This window comes from Melospiza melodia, chromosome Z (genome assembly GCF_035770615.1).
Source record: "Melospiza melodia melodia isolate bMelMel2 chromosome Z, bMelMel2.pri, whole genome shotgun sequence".
Taxonomy (NCBI): domain Eukaryota; kingdom Metazoa; phylum Chordata; class Aves; order Passeriformes; family Passerellidae; genus Melospiza; species Melospiza melodia.
This window is the reverse complement of record NC_086226.1, coordinates 55,661,900-55,676,371: the sequence shown is the minus strand read 5'-3', so window position 1 is coordinate 55,676,371 and position 14,472 is coordinate 55,661,900.

Sequence of the window (14,472 nt, the reverse complement as noted above, 5' to 3'; positions counted from 1 at the left end):
CTGAAAAGTTATGCCTCATCAAAACAGGTGTCTTACTTTCATTCATTAGGTAGGGAGAAGGAGTAGAAAGGATGAGAGGGAAAGGTCTTCCTTGTCCAGAATGAGACTGTGTTTGTGAATTGCTCCAGAACTAAGAGCTCATGAGGTCTGTCTGTTTGAGAAAGTTTGCTGATAATAGACCCCTGACACCTGTTTGCAGCTGTGTGAATCAACAGAATCATCACACAGATGACTTAGGGTAACCACAAAAAACCTGCAGCTGAAATGCAGAGAATAAGTTTATTCCATGACCTCTCTAACTGGAGGGTCCTGAAACAAGGCTGGGCAGCAGTGACACGAGTGAGGGCACAGGCACCATCAGGCTCAGTCCAATCCTGGCAGCGGCAGGGCTGCTGCTGTGCCCATTTCTCCAGGGCCTGAGCACGCGGAGTTTAGCACCGTGCAGTGGCCTCCCTGTGCTTTTTATGGTCTCTGCTTTGATCTTTCTCCCAACAGGGAGCTGAAGCATGCCTGGGATAGGGCCTGCAAGTCTCTGTAAACATCTATGTTATCTCTACACAGAAATTCTACTTCTCCAAACAGATAGGGATAAACAGCAGTAGGTTTAACATGTGGTTTAACACTGATATTCTCCAGGCCTTGGCATTCCCAGCTGTAAGATCACTCAAGTGAATCCACCATCTTCCTTGCCATTCTTCCCCTTTTAACCCTTTACTTCCAAGAGCAGGGCTTTAGGAAGACAGCGCCTCTCCTTGTAGTAAGGCTTGAATCTTTTCATAATTTGATTCTGGGTACTTAGAAGTTACAGGGAGTGACCACTACAGGTAGCTCAGTTATACAGTTTAGATCCTTCAGCCCAACACACAACTTCATCTCCCTTCAGTCTGCTTCATTCTCCCTTAAGCTAGACTACATTTTCTATATCGCATTTTCATCTACTTTCTGTGCAGTTCAGATTGTGAGATGGAGTCCACTTCCAAATGAGGTAGGTTATGTCAGGTTCTATAATTCTCTCCCAACAGGAGAAAAGATTGCTCACTGAGGAAGCTGCTAAAGTTGCCTTTGATTAGTACCTTTGCCTTTTAGTGGTGAGTCACCCCGCTCTTTCCTCCTGTGAAAGCTAATCTTAGTTGTTGTTTTGGGACAAATACTTTACAACTGCAAAGTTATTCACCAGCAGTGAACTCAATGCTTTCTATTTACAGCAAATTTCTACACTCTGCTGTCTTGTGATAGATTTGAACTTAACAGAATCTCAGAGGATGGTACGCCCTTCTGCACTGAAAAAGATCAAGAAAAAAACTGTGTGATACAGGAAGCAGAAAAGTGGTAAAGGACAATGGAATACTCTTCCATGGAGATGCTTTGAAACATACGTTTGTTTCTGAGGAGGTGAAAAGGAAGCCGAAGTAATAAAAAACAATGGGCCATTCATTAGCCCCTCACTATCCAAACTCAAGAAATCCTATGTTCCAGATTAGTAGAACATCTCTTAATACACAGCAAAACATCATCATGATGGAGAAGGTGAATCCATCTAAGAAAGGTAAGGCCTTGAAAAAAATGCTGTCATGGTCAATAATTAAGTTGTATGACTGTGTAAACACAGATAACTCTGTATGCCAAAAATGTTTGTCTTCCTGCTGGGGAAATTATCAGTGATCAGAAAGTGCCTCCACCTCTGTTACAGGGAAGTGTAAGATCTGTTTAAATGTGTGTAATGGAAAAGACTGAGAACTAAAAAACAATTGGCTGTCCAGGCTGTAGTGACAGTGGAATCTATCAACTTAATATAGAGGTTTGTTAACCTTCTGTGTGTCCCAGAATGGGCAAGGTTGGGGGGGACCATAATGGGCCATCTGGTCCAACCTCCCTGCTCAAGCATGTTCATTCCAGAGCACATGGCACAGAATTGTGTCTGGCCAGTTCTTGAATATGTCCCGTGAGGTAGATTTCACAACTTCACTGGACAATCTGTTCCAGTGCTTGTTCACCTGCACAGTAAAGAATTTCTTCCTCATGTCCAGCTGGAACTTCCTGTTCATCAGTTTGTGCTCACTGCCTCTTGTGCTATTGCTCGGCACAACCAAGCAGAGCCTGGATCCATGCCCTTGAACCACCCACTTCAGATACTCACAGACATTGATGAGGTCCCCTCTCAGTCATCACTTCTTGAGCTGGAATAGCTCCCTCAGCCTTTCCTTAGAATAGTGATGCTCCAGTCCCATAATTATCTTTGTGTTCTTCCGCTGGACTCTCTCCAGCACCTTCATGTGTAGAATCATATACGTATGATATATGTATATATCATATAAATATCTACTATATCTTCATATAGTAGAATCATGAATGGATTTGGTTGAAAGGGACCTTAAAGATCATATATTTTCAACTCCTGACACTGGCAGGGACATCTCCCACTAGACCAGGTTGCTAAAAGCTGCATCCAATCTGGCCTTCAGCATTTCCAGGGATTCATTGCTAGATGCTACTGTGTTTCAAGCATGAGTTATTTATATGTTTTTCCAGGTTAAGTGCACTAAAGTGGGAATGCAGTCTGAAGATCTAACAGCAGGGAAGGGAGACATCTGCAACTAATGTATTTGTGCACGGAACTGGCATCCAGGCTAACAAAGGATTGTCAGTGCTGGCTTGGGGCACTTCATCCCCATCCTGCCATGGGACTATCATGAGTTGGTTTGACTTCCAAGAAACTATACTTCTGATATGGCTTGATGAGATTGTGTAATATCTTTATATTGATGGTTGCTTCTCCAGAAAGCCTCATCCTGCTCTCATTTGTTGCTTTTGAGGCAATCCTAGCATTACAGTATCAGTTGTTTACATGGTCCAGGACAACAGCTTGTAAAAGAAAATATTTATCACGTTCTCTCTTCACCATTACCTATTGACACAAGATGGAATCCTGCAGTTGTTTTGCCTTTAAAACAAAAAGAGAGAGAATTGTAGCAATGGGAAAGGCACAACCTGGCCTTGAAACTTGCTCACGCTGCCTTAAGACATTTTGCTTTCTGAATCTGAGGATCTCTTACTCTTCTTCATCACTGTACACTATCCTTGTGGAGATTACTTGCAAGGAAACAAATTTATAAAAGAATAAAACCCATGTCTAGCACCACTTCTAGGTGGACCCATGTAGTCTACCTAAGTAGGTGAGAAATAAGGAGAGGAGCCATGTCAATGAGCTCATTCAGTTCTCCACTGACAAATGTGAGATTTTGAGAGAGAAAGTTTTGGTGGTAGGCAAATGTCTAAAAATTGCTTATTCTTACTTCCCTCTAAACTTCCCATCAAATATCATTTACCCCTTACCAAATAATGTTTACTTCTCTTTAGAACTATTCTGCACTTTTGGGTTCCAGATTTCTGTTCCAATGCATTTCAGGTGCCTAACTCTAACAATTGGAAATGGGAGTCTGAAGAGATCTGAGTATTGGGCCACAAAGTTAAGTGTATATTCCTAAGTTTAGATTTTTCCAAAACATGAAACCAAAAACCAGACAAATTGTAGAATGCAGGATCTAGCAGCTCTTTCCCTTTTTTCTTTTTCTTTTCTTTAGTTTTTTTTTTTTTTTAGTACGCTACAGTCAGTTCTGGAAGCAGTGCACATGTGCTTTCACGCATATGTAGCTTTTGGATGGACAAGTCCTGATTCTGCAGTTTGCCCAGGATATAAGGAATTAAGGAATCAAGGTAAAACATTGGTGCTCTCAGGCAAATTGTTCACAAGTTTGTTTTAGTGTCTAGATGCAGAAAAATGACAACTTCATGTCTGCAAGAGTTAAATACTATCAGGCAGAAATTCAAAGGAAATTTTCTACAATTCAAGGCAGTTTGCAGTATTTGCTGCCAGCACAGAATGTTCAGGTTTGGATGTTAACTAAAGGATTAAAAAATACAAGCTCTGTAAAACTGGTCATTAACTGGTGAAGACAACTAAATGTTTACAGTGGAAGGCAAAAAACATGCACTTACTTTCTACATCACTCCCTCTGTACCTTCACTCTCCTTGACCACTTATTTCCTATCCCCAGGGCATTTCACTACAACTGTACCCTGGCCTTTACAAACTGCCCTTCTTAACTAGCATTTGGTGCCTTTAATAGATGTTCCAAGTCATCCTGGTTTGCAACAGCTCTGTAATATATGCAAAAGAGGAAAAACAGGATCGGAGCCACATGTTTGTGTTTGCTTGTAGCCTAGGGAGAAATTCGAACTTACATTTGCAGGAGGAACAGGCATTATCTTCTTTATTTTTACAATTCACAGTATGTTTCAAAAATTGTTATGGCTTAAGGCCTGTTGTTGAATTTGTGCTTCTTTTGATAAGAAAAAACCCACCCCACTGTGCTTATGCGGGTTTGAAAGAACATGAAACATAGTGCCAAATGCAGTTCTTTTATGCAGGCAGGCAAAAATGCACTGCTCACTTACTGTTTTCTAAGATCTTTTGACAAATTGAGGCATGCCTTTTATGAAAAACTGTTCCCTGTTTCTGAAAGAACTCTGCATGAGTTCTTGCTTAGTAGCTCAGGACAAAAAGTAGGGTGGAACAAGACTTGCATTTTGCAAATTATTATGCATTTGATCATCTACAGTTAATGTTGGTCTTAAGAGCAGCAGTGCTAGGCCAGTGAATTCTCCAGTGAAAAGTCTGGCCTGTGTATATCCTCACAAAAAAGCACTCCTGAGTGTCTCAGGAAGGAAGGGATGGGAGTTTCTACCTCAACAGCAAGGCTGCTGCTGTGCCCTCCAGTCAGCTGTGTGGTAAGGAAGCATTTGCTATTCCAAAAATGCCCAAGAAGGAAAGCACAGCATTGTAGCTAATGCTCCTCTTCCTCACAGGTCCTGCCAGTGTCAAGAGAGAAAATCTTTCCCAAGTCCAATTCTGACAGTGGTTTACAGGCTATCTGAGAGGGTGTCAGAAAGCTACAAGTCTTTCAGCAAGTGATCTCTGCTGGGCAAGGTAATTATGGATTCCACTGTAAATGTAACATGCAGATCAAAGTATACCTGGATAGCACAGTGCACAGACAAACTGTGTGGAACAAGTCCCAGACATTCCTGAATGAGGATTTATCTTGGAGATTGAGAGTTATTATTTTCTTCTCTGACTTGCTGTGCAGAATTGTGAGAAGATAATGGTAACACTGTTCAGCTGCTCTTAAAAAAATACTTGAATGTAAGTCCAAAACACTTCCTACAGTACTATTGATGCAAAGGTCAGAAAACAGTCATTTGACTATTATGAATAGACAACTATTGTGTGACTATTTAATCTATAATTTCATTCTAAATATTTATTTCCAAAAATCTAAGTCAAGGGTCTACAAATGTGACAGAATTAATTCAAAATGAAACAGGATTCGATTCAGGTGATTTTAGTCATACTTTTATACACTGAAAATAAATTGATACAATATTCTGCATACTGTCAGGATAAAATGTAGAATGATGTAACCATCTAGACAGTTATTATCAGTTGCTATTATGTGCTTACTTGGACTCTTCCTAAGTGTCATTTACAAGGAGGTAAATTTTCAAATACTGTATTTCTATGAATTTCATTATATAAATATTTAATTAGAAGAAAATGCATACGTAATATAAGCCTTAACACTTTTCCTAACTGGAAGTCAGAGCAAGCAAATCGAAAGGAAACACAAGGACAAAGACAGATTGATCCCTACTAAGTAGTGGATTATTGCCTTATAACTGCTACATTTAGTAAATATAGCATTTCATTAATAAGTCTAATGTAAAGCTGGAAGACTCATGTATGCTGATTTATTTTATATTCTTTGAATTCAGAAAGTTCTTTCATTAGTAAGATTCTAAGATTTGATTCAGAGCTCACTGGACACTGAGGTTCTGCTTTTATAAAAACAGTGCTCTGATCTGTATGCATTAAAAAATGAGGATTCAAAAAACTGTGGGGTGTGCAATACTCCTAATCCCGTTCTTTTAAGTACTCTGTCAATTCAGGAAGAGTTATTTCTATCCAGACCTACTGTACTTTTTGACTTACTCTGCCTCCTTCTCTCCACTCACAATATACAGTTCTTGCTACTTGAATGGAAGGAGCCCTTTGATCCCTATTTGTCATGTCAGCATTGTCTGTTTGTTGAATGAAAGAAAACTACGTGAAGCATCAACCCTCAGCTCATTCTCTTTTGGGGTCCAAAGAGGTCTGTGCAATCATCAGCCTTAAGGCATCTCTTTGAGAAAGACTCCAGGCAGCTTTATACTCTTCTTCATTTCCAGGCCTCTCTCCTGCAGATGGAAGTTAGCCATCTCCCCACCAATCAGTGTGGATCTGATAAATCCTAAGGTACCAACTGTGCAACTCTGTCTCTGTATGTAACTCTGCTCTTAAAAACAGCAGGATTATCAATTCATGTCAGAGAAAATGCTTTGAATCCTATTATTGTTCATTGACATGCATTACTCCAACTCTCTTCAAAAGTGCTTGCTCTGGAGCATGAATATTCACTCATTGTGCCAAGCTTGTTTCTAAAACTAAAGCACACTGAGGCTGTGTAAATTTACAATTAAACAATTTATATTTTGACTTATTGTTTAATCCTTTTTTTCTATATAAATATTTCAGAAGGAATAAGTTACTCAGACAAATGCTGTTTCTATGTTGTGCATTCCATGTTGATAGTCAACACTCCTATGAAATAAAGTAAATGCTTTAATTCTGGTCCTTTAATTGTCACACTTTAAACAGAATAGTACTGTGTGAGAGCTAGTATTTAGCATACTTATTTATTTCTGTTTTTTGGAAAAGATGAGTTGCACATAAATACAGAAATACAGAAAAACACAAGCTACAGTTTTTTAAAATTTGTTAGTAGGGGCATTTTACATAGGTTCAAGTATTGTTTGCTGAGACTTTTCAGCACAATTTGATAGCAAAAAGTAAATATTTGAGAGGAAATAGACGTTTTTTTCTGTTTGGGTAAACTCTCTTTTCATCAAGAGTGAAGCTAGTAGCATTTTTAACTATAGAATATGGGTATTTGTTGATCTCTAAGTCCATACAGTGCAGCTGCTCTGAGGAAAGACTGTCTCCTTCAATCAAAATGGTGGTGAATTTCCTATACTATTGTTTTTTTCAGTAAAGTGATAGTACATTTGGATTAATTTAGAGTTGTTTCTATTTCCTTATTGTCACGGACCTTCAGCTTTAAAGTAGACAAGATATGGTATTTTCTGCCTCCCGGAAACAACAGTACCATCATCAAAAGGATGATCAGCTTCTTTTAAGATACACAATTAATGCACACAGAGACGTTTTTCTTACTCTGGCAGTAGGTCAAGAGGCAGGTTTTCTCTCTATGCAAGCTCAAGATGAGAAGTACATCAGCAACTATGCAGACAGCATCGGTTCAGCATGAATGCTGACAAATGTAACATGTTATTGCACAAGACAGAACCAGCACTCCTGCCTTTGCAATCCTTCTCTTCCAAGAATGCTTGCTGTATTGGTCACTGTCCCATGTCTTGCTTCCTCAGTCATTACCCTGCAGCCTGCCGAGTAATCAGGCAGAGGATATTGAGTAATGTAGTCTTTTACTAGCCTTCCTTGCCTTTAAGAGAGAAGACGGTGACCATAGTAACCACCATAATGGGAACAAGTGTTTGTGGCAATAAGAATGTAGAGAAACACTTCCTTTCCATATCTCATCTTATAATGGACTATCTGTTTTGTCATGCAAGATGCTGGAAAATTTTATTTTCACCCAGAATACCGAGTTAAAAAAAAAAAAAAAAAGACTGGAAAATTGTAAGTAAATGTGATGTGATTACAAAAACAAAGTTGCCTTGCAATGATGCCTACTCAATCTCACATGCTAATATCAAAAGAGAAGAATATCCCTTGCTTCCTCACATGCTTTATAATTAGTCATGAAAGAGATACTGAAGTTCTATCTATTCCTACAGATACATCAGGATTAGTAACTGTTCCACTATTTCAAGCACTGGCTACAAAGAAAATGGAGACTTCTGTTTTACAAGGAGTCACACAGAACAGGCAAGGCATAATATGTACAAGTTACTCCTGGGGAGGTTTTAACATATGACACGCATTTAACACATGAGAAGAGTCAGCCATTGGCATAATCGCTCCAGGGAAGTGTTGGATTTCCCAACACTGAACAGTTTTCAGTGGGGCAAGTTGCTGTGCTATCTTGTCTAGACTGTGCATTGGCCAAAATTTGGACCTTGATGTCCCCTCCAAATCTGATATCCTATGATTTCATGATCTAAATAGGAAAATTCCATCATCCTATGCATCTGAATTCTCCTATAAAATTCTTGACTTTTCACTTGCATCCAAAGAAGCACTTAGTTATGGCTTGCTGATGAACATTTTCATTGAAGTATATCATTAAATAAAAGGTACTGTGCTACAAATTAATTCTGTTATGCAGTGCCCAGCCTCTAGAGTAGCCAGGAAGCAGTCCCACATGAATCAAAGTCCGGAACACTGGCTCTAAAAACTGGCCTGATTGCTTTGCCTCTGCAAGGTTGTATTCTGAAGCCAGACCTTGGTAACACATGGGAGGAGAAGTTTACTAACACTTTACTAATATTGACAGAGACTGTTGACACCAGAAAGAAACCCCCAACAAAATAACTAGCAGGTAACAATACTCTTTTAAAAACATAAAAGGATTAAACAAGTTTGCAACATCTTAGACCCTCCAGCCTTTTTCTTGAAGGTCAGAAAGCCAAAATTACAAAGACACAACGCTAGAATACAAGCCAGGAAAAAAAAAAAAAAAGTTTGTGCATGTATTAGGGAGTGGGGGAGTATCACAGAGAAGCCACAACCTGCTTCCACCTCCCATGGGAAGCCATGGGAAAGCCAATGCAGAAATCCGAGCAGACTGTATATGGATGTCCAGCTTCCAATGAGACATGCTGGAAACACTGGCAGACAAAACAGCTTTTGCAATATACTTCTCAAGCTGGTTAAAAGTTCTTGGCTAGGTGGGTGCCCTTGCATGGATCACTGATAGCACACTAGGTTCTGTTCCCATCCACCCAGCTCACAAAGCAGGGATTAAGTAAAGAAATTTAAGTAAAATTAACCTTGGTAATTAAAGCCTGATCTGTGTTTTTGTTTTTATTCTGGAAGACTAGATGAGGATAGCTCTTGTTTTTTAATCTTGTCTTGTTTTTTAATTTAGAAACTGTTGTACACTGGCATGGGTAACTGCAAACTGCTGTCGGAGACATTTAGTTTTGCAAAGCACAGAAGATGCACAAAAAACAATGACAGAAGGTGAATCACATTGTCAACCATCACGCGGAACTTCTGAGGATGGTAGGATTTTTGCCCTAATGATATCACGAGCAGCAGGCCTTATGGAAATGTGCCATTTCAAAAGGTGTGTGATACAGACCAAAGTGACCATACAGACCAAAGAGGCTTTTGGTTGGCACCATCCCAAGAGTTGTAGGAGTTCTCTGACCACCCTAACACAGCATGCCCTGAGATGAGAAAACCTTGTAAACCTTTGCCATAAGACTTAAGTAGAAACCATGGCAACAGTTAATGTGGCTGTGCCTTATCAACATGTAACTTTTTATTCCGCCAGAGTTTTAACTTTTCCAAGTCTAGAGTGACCAGCTGGCATAGGCACACATTTCCTCATCTCTTGGCTAGGTATGTTGGCTGAATTGCTTAAAAAATTACTTATGGAGTTACAAGTTCCTCTTTTACCTGGATTTTTCTCCCTAATACTCTACAAGGATTTTTTTTTCTACATATAATGCAATCACAACCTACCATTCATATTGTAATTCATTATTTATTAGGCCTATGCAAGGACTAAGATGGTCACTGGGTGAGTGATTTCTTCCTTAAAGATCTACCAATCTCATACATACCCTAGCATTTTATTAATTGCTAAAAACCACAGGCAAATGGGGGAAAAAAGCCCCAGCACTGTGTGTGCTTTGCCTTCAAAAGATATTATCATAAAAACCAAATTCTTTGTGCATATCAATAAAAAAATGTTATCAGGGCAGATCTGCTATGGAAAAAACCCTGCTAGACAGAAAGCAATTCAGAAGACTAAGGTTATGTAAGTTCAAAAAAGGTCTAATGCTAAAGAGAGATGAAAGCCATACAAATAATTTGCTTTCATTACAAGTGCATCTGCTGTACATGGTACAAATTACCCTCACTGCTGAAAATGTAGCTTAAGCATGAAGGCATATCCATAGAGATTAAAGGATACAGCACTGCTTTCTGCTTGTACTGTCCCTGTTCTATTTTTGCACTTCATAAACAACTTTCTCATAAAATAGCTATGATTTTACAAGGCTTCATTCTGCAGGGCTCACCATCTCTCCTCCAGATTTGCACTACAACAATAGGAACCAGGTTAGACAAAACCTCGTGGAAAAAAATCCTTTCAAGAGCTACCTCCTTGCTGACAAGCAAACCTTGATACCAAGCCATGAAATTTGCACAGATACTTGTGTAAAATAGCAAACACTGCCTATCAGACCTAGGTACATATGCAGTATCTTCCCAAACTAAGGCTTTACTCTCAGACCTTGGAGCCTTAACCCACAGTCTTTTGCCTTGCTTTAAACAAGTGCTCCAATATAGTGTATGTTCCTCTTTCTCCATTTCTGTATTTCCAGTTCAATGTCCTGTACTTCTGAAGGTAGAGCCGTCACACATTCTGACCTCCCTTCAGAGCCTTGCCTTTTTTGATTGATAAGGCTCCTTTTACCTCACACAAATACAATCTAATTTCTTGAAAGCTGCAGATAGATAAAAATACTAGTGGCCTTGACCACAATCACCCTGGTACTTGCAGGGTCACATCGTCTTTCCTGTACTATGGATAATGCAAATGCAGTAGATCAATAGGGCAGCTTGGCTACTTGGGGCAACAGAGAACTGCAACACACTGTCATGCAGCCATGTATGAAAAGTCTACCAGGAGCTGTGGCACATGGCTCCACTAGAAACTGCTGGGCCAGAGCTCCTTATGCAGCTGTTCCTCTCCAGTCATGTGTTGTATCTGGTAAGACAGGATCCATGTATGAGAAGAGCCCAAGTTAAAAAGAGAAAGCTGTAGAGAACCTAGTAAAAGAGCAATATTGCAAACATTCACCATTGCAAACATTCAACTATGCATGCAGTTAAAACAAGGCATTCCTTAACATTATTCTGTTGCTATGTCTTCCACCTTTGCTAGGGCTTTGGTTAGACAAGCCCTAGCAAAGGTGGAAAACACAGCAACAGAATAATGTTAAGGAATGCCTTATTTTAACTGCATGCATAGTTTCTTTAAGCATCAACATGATTCTAAATCTTGGATTCTCTTTCTCAGAGTTTCTCAGAGTTTTATTGGGCCTATTTAGCATAATCCTTGCAAGGGACTCTGGAATAGATCCCAAAACCATTGAAAAATGCTTTGAATTTATTTTCTGAAACAAATCTTCATATGACTGCTTCATGTGGAGAATGACGCCTGTTTTAAATATAATGGAATATACCAGATGCTATGGTATGTTATTGAAATTTACATTGTCAGAAGTTTCTAGTGTGTTGGTCAGAGTAACATACAAAAGCTTCTATTTATACTTTAAAGCCATTCTTTCATCAGTATCTTAATCACCTCCTACTTTTACTCAGGGAATGTATTTTGAGGAGTATGTAGGAGAACAGCAATATTATTTGAAGGGGAAAATATGAAAGAAACCTACAGGTTTCTGACAGCTTGGTCAGAAATGAAAGGGAAGCACGGAGAACAATGCCAACGAAGGAAGGCCACTGCTAAAAAAGCCATTTCTATTATGCCATGGATGAAGACTTATTTCCCACAGAAATGTGTTGTTTCCTGGCATTTATCACAGTCTCTTAGTTAATATTTGAGATGAAATCAACTCCTGTTCATTCTTGAATGATACAGGTACAGACAATCTCCCCTCTCAGCACCAACACTGACAAAAAAAAAATCTTGCTCTTATGTGGTGGTCTATCCTGGAGAGGACAGACTGTGAAACAGCCACACCACAGGTAACAGTATTGGACCATGGACACTGGGATGCCAGGATAGATAATATCCACTCAGGTTATGGTGAGAGGTGGGTGAGAAGAAAAGAATGATGGGAATAGTTTTCTAAATTAAGTTATTCCTTATGAGGTTATGTTCTGAACCCTGCCCTCTGATTGGTTCCATATGTAATGTTTCTATTTCTCTTTGTTCATTGGTTCCCTGCCCTGACTTAATGGCTATATAAGGTTATGTTTGCTTTATTTTGTTGTCTTCTGGAGTAGCTCTACATAGTGTACAGCTTATGTTTTGTTTGCACCCTTTTATTTTCCTTTATTAAACTTTGATTTTCAGGCGCTTCAGTCATTCCCATCCCTATTTATTTATTGCCACTCTCCTGGCTGATCTGGTCCCAAGGTTTCACGCCATGAACTCTCTGAGTGTTGTCACTCTGTTGCTCCGAGAGCATGTTTGGTCAGTAATACAAATGAAAATTAAGAAAGAACAGTCAGATAGTAATAGCTCCTGGAGAGAAAACCACATGAAAGCTAGGCACCTGGGTAAAAATACTGCCAGATACTGTTCTTGCAGCACAGCACCAGAAATAAACGCTAACAAAACATGATAAGTAATAAATTCATGTGGGTTTCTTTGTTTTGCTAATTCAGAAAGCTTTGAAAGGTCAGTACAATGTGTTGGAATCTATAAAATTAGAGGGTTTTGAGAAAGCTTCTAGATGACTGGGTTTCATCATAATTTGTGAGTGTGGTTTTTCTAGATCTTTGTAAAGCCTTAGATACTGTCACTTACAGCATGTTCTGGACAAGTTATCTAGCTGTGAAATGATCAGGTTCACTGGGTGCTGGATAAAAAACCAGCTGAATGTCAGAACTTCAGGGGTTTTAGTTTGTGGGGCTACATCTGCCCGGTGAGCAATCACCAGTGGTATTCCTCAGGAATTCACTGTAGGACCAGTTCTGGTCAACAACTTTATCCATGATCTGGATGCAGGACTTGAAAGCACCATTAGCAAGTGTGCCAATCATACCAAACTGAGAGGTGCTGCTGACTCTCTCAAGGCACAAGAGCCTTGCAGAGGGATCTGAAATAGATTGGAGCATTGAGTAATTATCAGTGGCATGAAATTAAACAAGAACAAATCCAGATTCTGCCCCTGGCATGCAGTAAGGCTGGGCACGAGTATAAGCTGGGAGAGGAGTGTGTGTGGAGCAGCCTGCCAAAGGGCTCTGGGGGTGCTGGTGGGCAGCAGCTCAGGGTGAGCCAGCAGCGTGTGCCCGGGCAGCCAGGAGGGCAAACCCCATCCCGGGGGGCAGCAGACACAGCATCACCAGCTGGGATTGGGATCATCCTGCTGGATTCAGCCCTGCTGCCCTCACCCTGAGTCCTGTGTGCAGGGCTGGGCCCCACGCTCTGAGAAGGGTGGGAAGGAGGTCCTGGAATGGTCCAGAGGAGGACAACAGAGCTGGTGGAAGGCTGGAAGGCACATGCTGTGAGGAGGGGCTGCGGGCTCTGGGTCTGTCTGGGCTGGAGAGAAGGAGGCTCAGGGGTGACCTCATTGCTCTGTACAGCTCCCTGGGCAGGGGACATGGAGAGGGAATGCTGCTGAGTTCCTGGCATCCAGCAACATGGAACAGGAATGGCTCAAAGTTGCATCAGGGGAGGTTCAGACTGGATATCAGGAAACATTTCTTTAGTACGAGGGTGGTCAAACACTTGAACACACTTCCTTAGGAGGTAACTGATATGCCAAAGCTGGCAGAGTTTATGAGGCATTTGCACAAGGCTCTTCATAACTTGCTTTTATACAGCCCTGAATTGGTCAGTAGTGGGTCTAGATGATTGTATTATGTCCATTCCAACGGAAATGTTCTATTCTATTCTATTCTATTCTATTCTATTCTATTCTATTCTATTCTATTCTATTCTATTCTATTCTATTCTATTCTATTCTATTCTATTCTATTCTATTCTATTCTATTCTCAGTATTTTAGTCTTGCAGATTTAGGGACTATTTCTAAGGATCTGAAAAGGTGAGGGAAATATGTCCACTGCCAAAGGGCTGGAATTTAGTACACAGGACCCCATATACCCATCTGAAATCTTCTACATGTTCACAAGATTATAATTTAATATATCAATATTGTACAAGATTGCCTTGAGTTTTTTTTTTAATAGGAAAAATATCCATTCTTGCTCTTTAAAGCCAAGCAGCTCCTACCCTGGGGAAATGTTTTGAAAAGCTCTCATTGCCATTTTTGTGACATCCAGTCTGACTATAAAGGTTAGAAATGGAAAGATTAGTAGGTGTTGCTCCTTTTTTTCACTTAGTCTTTTAGCTTACATTTCAAAAAAAGTAAAAGAAAATAAAATGAACACTATATTATATCCAACATC